A 7,630-nucleotide genomic window follows, 5' to 3' on the forward strand; every position below is an offset into this window, starting at 1 on the left:
AATATATTACCAGTTAGCATCCAAAACTGACAAGTACATAGCTTTTTTCCCAAATCCACTACATGGTGCGTAGGGTGTCCATGTACCTCGAACTTCTCGTATCCGGTGTCTCCAGCCTAGATTGGTTGCCAGTGCTTAGATTCCTTCCTCAACTTCTCCAGTCTGCTCTTGATCACCGGGAGAAGTATCCCCACATGATTATCCAGCTTCACTTTATTTTTGGCCATTGTCCTAATTACGAACATCATAACCTCTTCCAGCAGTGTGATTATCGGCTTCCTCCTAGCTTCCTTAATCTTTGCGTTGAATACTTCGCATGCATTGTTACATATTGAATCTAACTTTGGCTTGTGACTGAACTGAGATCTTATCCAAGAATGTGTTGATCATTTTTCAAGGTATGCCTATGCATCCGGATTAAGCCCCTTCAACTTTTTTCTGTGTTTCCTGAATTTCTCAAAGGTTGTGGCTCGTGCAAAGTCCCACAACAAGCCTGTTAGCTCCAGATATTTCCATTGCTTATTAAAATTTCTCCACAAATGGCATACACAGAAACGGTGATGCACATTGGGCATCACCTCCTGTACAGCATTAATCAGGCCTTGCAACACAGAATCAATGCAAATAATAATTAATTCAGATACAGCAAAGATAATAATTTAGAATACACTAGCATCGTGACCCATAATTGTCCCTAGCTTTGAGTTTTCCTCCCCATAATAGCCCCTGACTTTGTATTACAAGCACCATAATTGTCCCTAACTTTTGTTATCGTGCATCTAAAGTAGTCCTTGTCACGAGTCAATAGCATGTTACAGTATTAAATAATATAATACAGTGAAAGTAATGAAACAGGAAGATAAATCAAAAGGGATTAACAGCCATATACCTTTTTCATATCAGAAATAAAACACCAACCATGTATCTTGTAGTCTCCCAAATCTGCATGCAAGAGTTCAAGGAACAATTTCTAGTTGGCAGTGTTTTCAACTTCCACAATTGCCCATGCAATGACGTATATGTAATGGTTTGCATCCTGCGCAATAGCTGATAGAATTTGCCCTCCAAAGACAGTTTTCAGGAAAGCACCATCAAGTCCAATGAGTGGACGACATCCTGCCCTGAATCCACTCTTGCAGCCACTTAAACACACATACATTTTCTCAAATATCACCTCACTGTTTGGCTGTGGAATGGTACAAATTTGGACAGTCGAACCCGGGTTGGTCTTCAACAGTGTCTCTCCATAGTCCCTCACCATTGCATACTGTGCCTTTTCATCACTATATACAAGGTTTCTAGCATCAGATAGTGCCCTTGAGATCGAATTCCTATTCAATGACAGATCATACTTGGTATTGAAGAAGGTGTTTGCATCACAATGTCTGAAGTTGGAATACTTTCTCACTTTCTTCACCAGCTTACTAGCAACCCAGTTACGACTGGCTGCTCTGTTCTTATCCTCCCTTGCACATGTATGATCAGCTCTCTAAAAGTTTTCACTTGCCAGCAAGTATCGTCTCGGTCCTTGGAAGCAAAAATAACCCAACTGCATTCCTTAACCTTGCAAACTGCTCTTAGCCTCTTCCTATCATTCTTATTGAATCAAATACGCCTTCCCTCCTGGATGGTGTACTCCCTAGCAGCCTCTTTAAAATCTCACTTCGTATTAAACTTCATTCCAACCTCTAAGTGAAGCTCTCTGAACCTAGCCCCCTCCCTAAAAACTGGAAACACCTCATCAGATTCAGTTTCCTCGTCTAATTCGTCTTCAGAATTGGGTGGGGTCTTCATCTCCAATGAATGCCATGAGTTGGGACTATCAGAATCGGTCCCAGGATCATATGCATCATAATCATCATTCTTACCAGCTCCTACAAATCCAAGATCCATTTCAACATCAGAAACATCCTCTACAAAAGCGTCATCATCAACACAAATCTTCTCCTTCACCTTATTCTTCCCCTTACCCTTATCCTGTGAATCACTCTTATTTGTTGTTTTCTTCTTACCTTTTACCTTATGTGAAGGAACAGGGTCCACAGCACACGAATAAGATGAGCTGTCTTCCCTTACTGGTTTATAGGGCTCATCTTCTGAACTCTCATCAGAATTAGAGGAGTCTTCATCAGAGGACAGCAACATCACTGGCATCTTGCTACCCTGCCCCCTTTTCTGACCCTTTGTGCCTCCTATCCCAGTTGCAGACCTCAAGCAATACCTCCTGTTCACTTTTGTCTGAGTTGATTTCGGAGTGTTCTAGACCTTCTTTTTAAGTTTTTGTTCAATCGGCACCTTAACAGAGGCTTTAACCCCTTGCTCCCTAGGTCGACTAACATTTTCAGTAGGATTCTTTTTTATCATTTGGGTTAGCACCATCGTGTGGGGCAGCTGTGGCATTTTTCTTTGCTTGCGTCCCAAGGTCCCATACTTAATCATCAACATATACTATAACCTCCTTCCCTTGTATCAGTTCAGGTGACGAAACCTCATGTTCAATGTAGATATCAACAAAACCCTCATTCTGTGAACCCATCTTACACATCTCTCTTAGGTCTGCATCACTGTTTAACTTCCTCAATCCTTCCCCTATGCTCTTTCTAGGTACAAGCCACCAAACTTCCTTCATTCTGTTATAATCTAGCTCCTTATAATAGTTTCTCAGGTAAAATACATCCAGCCTATCCACCTCAACATTACCCAGGCAGTTTCTGTTGTCAGGATAGTAACCAATCTTTCCATCCACACCCTTTTCGAAAGTTCCTCCATGATGAAACATAATGTCTAGTACTTCATCCATCTGCAAGATACATATACAAACAAATTAAACACATGCAATACTAACTTCTGACCATAACTAAACCACTATATCATTAGAGGAAAGAGCCCTTATTTGATATATAAAAAAAAAACAAAGCAATCCAAACTCCATGCTAACATTGTAACCACAAAAAACCTAACAACATAGAAATCTCAACAAAACACCAAACGAAGATGAAATCACCTTCAATCAACAACTCACGTGAAGAACCATCAATGAAAACCCAAAAAAAAAAAAAATTTAAACTTCAACTACACTCTGTATTTCTAACCTTGTTGATGTTGACCATGATGATACCCTCTGGTTCACCAACTTCGTACGATTGGCGTCCTTCCTTCTCCTGGGAATGAACTTAGAAAAGCACTAACGAGAACGAGCCTTACTGTGACCGCATTCTCTGGACGAAAGGGAGAAAAAACGTTTGAAGAGAAGTAGAAGAAAGACTAACAAATGATCAACCCTTTCTCCAAGCAACCTTTTAATTCCCCTCCATCACAAAACGACACTGTTCTGATTCATCCACCCCCTCCAAGCAAAACGACGTCGTTCGGGCGTCCTATGTGGAGGTGGAACCACCAGCTCAGAGCTCCGGCTGCTGAGTCATGCTGGAATTGGGTGGAAGGATCAGAATTTCACATGGAGCTCAAATTGAAAGGCGCATTTAAAGCAATTAAAAATTGATGAGCAATATTGGTGCACGGTCCCAATCTGAGAGACCATTTTAAAAATTTACTCATTATTCACTTTATTCACAATATATATTGTTTATTTATACTTCCTCTTTAACGAATTATATGCATTGTAGGATGTTATCACTTATTACAAAGATATTCATATTTTACGGTATGTCACCATTTCAAATAAGAACGCTAAACGTGTCGAAATACTTATTAGAATTATTTTTAGAGAAAATGACAAATAGGTCCCAGACCTTTTGTCCCGCAGACATTTTTGTTCCTGACTATTGAAAAATATTTTTAAGTCCCTGACCTTCACAAAATTTGGACGGATCAGTCCCTCCGTCCAAATATCTCCGTCAGGGACTGATCCGTCCAAATGTCTCCGTCAGGGACTGATCTGTTCAAGTTTTGTGAAAGTCAAGGACTTAAAAGTATTTTTCAATGGTTAGGAACAAAAATGTCTACGGGACAAAAAGTCAGAGACCTATTTATCTTTTTCTCTTATTTTTATTTGTTAATCAAATCAGGTGTAAAAAATGTATCTTTTATATTTCTTTCAAGGAATAAACTTGTTATGGATGAACAGACAAAGATAATTATTTATTTGGATTTTATAATATATATATATATATATATATATATATATATTTAAATTTTTTCAGCTTTTTAAAATAAATATGATTATGATTAAAATATATTTTATTCAATCAAATATAATAGCTAAATTTCATATTAATTATTCTTGATTAAATCGTTCATATCATGTTATTGAAAACTAATTATAATAAATACATATACGTTAATTTAATAAAATCTATCAAGATCACTACCGTTCATTTATAAAAATTAGTAAACAAAATATATTTTTTAAAATATTTTTTTAGGCAACATATCTGTTCCAAATGAATTACTGTATATAGTTATTTATTTAGGTTAGAGTGTTTAACATATTAGATTAATAACGCGAGGAAATTGACTGCGCTATTTTTCAACGAACATGTTAAGATATACAAAGCATTTATTATATAAAAAGTATTTAAAAAATAAAAACTTTTTAAATAAAGAATACTAGCAACAATTGGAATTGTTTTGGTTTAAGTTATGAATCAAACATATAGTTAAAGTTGCTGAGGTATGTATTATCTAAAAATAACTCTAAATTTATTAATAATATATTTAAAAAAGATAGTTAAACATAATTTTTAGATTTATTTTTAATTTTTTAAATTTTTAATATGATGTCACGTCAGCTTAAATAATTCTTCTTTAAGAAATAAAATTAATGTCTGGTATTAGTTTTTTATTCTTCTTTCTTTATATGTCTCATTATTTATTTTTTACATTTTAACGTCCCATTAAATTTATCAAACATTATAAGAAATAAAATTAATATCAATTTCACTTTAAAATTCTATTAAAATTATGAAATGTTATACTTAATATATAAAAGTTCCACTAAAATCAATGTAAATTCCACCTTAATTTTCATTAAAATTATGAAACGCTACACCTAATAAAATTCAATATATAAAAAAAATTAATTTATTCTTAAGATCCCACTAAAATAATTAAATATTACAAGAAATAAAAAATAAACGTATAAATTCTTTTAAACTTTTACTAAAATTAAGATAATCAATCTATTTTAAATAATGTAATCAATTATAATATTAGTTTGAAAATATAACTAAATGGGTTTTTAAATATAATTAAAAATAATATAATTATATATTATATAATAAAATATTATAGTAGTAATTATAACGTTCATTTTAATAGTCACAAATTAAATAACAAAAACAATATAAATATATGTACATTTAAATATATATTTTTTTAATTTTTTTTATGTAATTAGATATCAACGGTAACTATAATGATCACTTTAACTGTTACAAATAATAACTTCTATTTTTGCATATTATGCTATAGAATTTTTATTGTATTTTTGCGTTACATGATACAAGTGGTCTATAGTAATTGCTATTTATGCTAGCTTGTTAAGTCTGTTACGTTTCCACTTGCCTTCCTTAGTTAGCCATAATTAGTTGTGTCAAGTTGTATAAGAGTTAGTTAGAATTATCTACCTATATATATCAGGCAGTTAGCGTTGTAACGTGCGTGACTCATCATTATTTCAAATTTTATTTTTCATTCTCCTCTCAGTTTTCTCTGGCTCAGTATGCCTCTCACCATGATCATACGCAACTTTCCGCATGGTGCGGTGAGCGTGGAACGAGAAGCACAAGAATTCTGACTGAGGAGAGAGTAGCTTGTTCTTTGATTCACAAGCAATCGTTGTGATCGAAGAAGTAGTGACGGGTCAAGCTTCGAAGTTGAAGCAGATTCAATGTTCTTGGTTTCTCTAATTCATCAAGTTCTTCGCCGATATTCCTTGATTCTTTCTTCGTTCTTCTCAGAATTCATTTCTTTATCATCTTTGATTCTTCTTCTCCTCTCTTGAACTCACACAATAGAGTTTGACGAGAGCTCGATCACTTTGCGATCTTAATCGTTTCTCTAGAGTGAAGTGACGAGTTTTCGATCAATGAGATCAACAGAGGAAGGCTCCGAATCTAATCATCAGGTTCGTCGATTATGGATGCAAATCCAAATTCAAGTCCCGAATCGGGAGGCTTCAACCCTACCATGGACATGCGGCAATTTACAACGTTCTTCAATCAAGTTGTGTAGATTCAAGGCCACATCAACAAGCAGTCGAATCCAAGTCAAGATCCTGCTAGCCCTTATTTCATTCATCCTTCTGAAAATCCAGGTATACCTATCACTAATGTCACTCTCAATGGTACAAATTATGGTACATGGAGTAGGGCTATGGAGAGGGCTCTAAAGTCTAAGAACAAAATCAAGTTTATTGATGGTAGCATTAAGAAACCTGAGAGCACAGACTCAATTTTTGAGACATGGGAGAGATGTAATACATATGTAGTGGCTTGGATAAATCTCTCACTTAGTCCAGACATTTCTCAAAGTGTTCTTTGGACCAACATAGCATATGAGTTGTGAAATGATTTAAACCATAGATATTACCAAGTTGATCGTTTTAGAGTTGCTGAACTAAATGAGAAATTGTATGCCCTTAAACAAGGTGACCTTACTGTTACTGCATATTTTGCCAAGCTCAAAACTATATGGGAGGAGCTTGATAATCTTAGACCGATTCCAATGTGTGCATGTGAGATGAAGTGTGATTGTGGACTGAAAATTATCAGAATGCAAAGGAAAGAAGATAGAGTTACAAAGTTTCTTAGGGGACTAGGTGAACAATACTCTAATGTCAAGTCACAAATCATGTTGATGGAAGAACTGCCAAGTGTGAACAAGATTTTATCCATGATTACTCAACAAGAGAGAGAGCTCTTTGGCTTGGACACTACCTCAGACATCAACATCTTGGCTAGTGCTACCTTTTCCTCAAACACTGCAGGATTTTTCAAGGCAGAGGGAGAGGAAGAGGTAGAGGAGGTAGGTCTCAAGCTGGGAGAGGACAAGGAGGCCAAAGCAAGCTGCATTGTTCCTTTTGTAACAAAAATGGACACATAGTGGATAGTTGTTACAAGAAGCATGGCTATCCACCTAATTACAAGCAACGGTTTGATAATCATAGCTACAACAATTCAGTTACACCTGTCCTAAATTGCATGACAGCAATTGATAACACTGAGGGTGAAAATGAGAATCTCGGTGAACAACATCAGATGGCTAGAAGTGACACCACAAGCACTGATTTCACACCAGAGCAGAGAGAAGCAATTTTGGCACTACTTAGTAGGCAAGACGTGAATCATGTTCATAACATTAGCCAGATTTCAACCAAAAACTCTCATTTACCTCATCAAGGTAAAATGGTACATGTTTTGAATTTTAAATCCAACATCAAGGCTCTAAATGTTTGCACTCAAAAACACAAGTCAGGGTTATAGATACTGGTGCAATAGATCATGTATCATATAACTTGGCAGATTTTTAAAATTATTTTAAAATTGATCCTATAATTGTCAGATTACCAAATGATACACTTACTACTAGCTGCATAATGGGGACTATTGCATTTTCTGACAATTTATACTTCACAAATGTATTGTTCATTCCATCCTTCAATTTTAAA

This window comes from Arachis hypogaea, chromosome 15 (genome assembly GCF_003086295.3).
Source record: "Arachis hypogaea cultivar Tifrunner chromosome 15, arahy.Tifrunner.gnm2.J5K5, whole genome shotgun sequence".
NCBI lineage: Eukaryota > Viridiplantae > Streptophyta > Magnoliopsida > Fabales > Fabaceae > Arachis > Arachis hypogaea.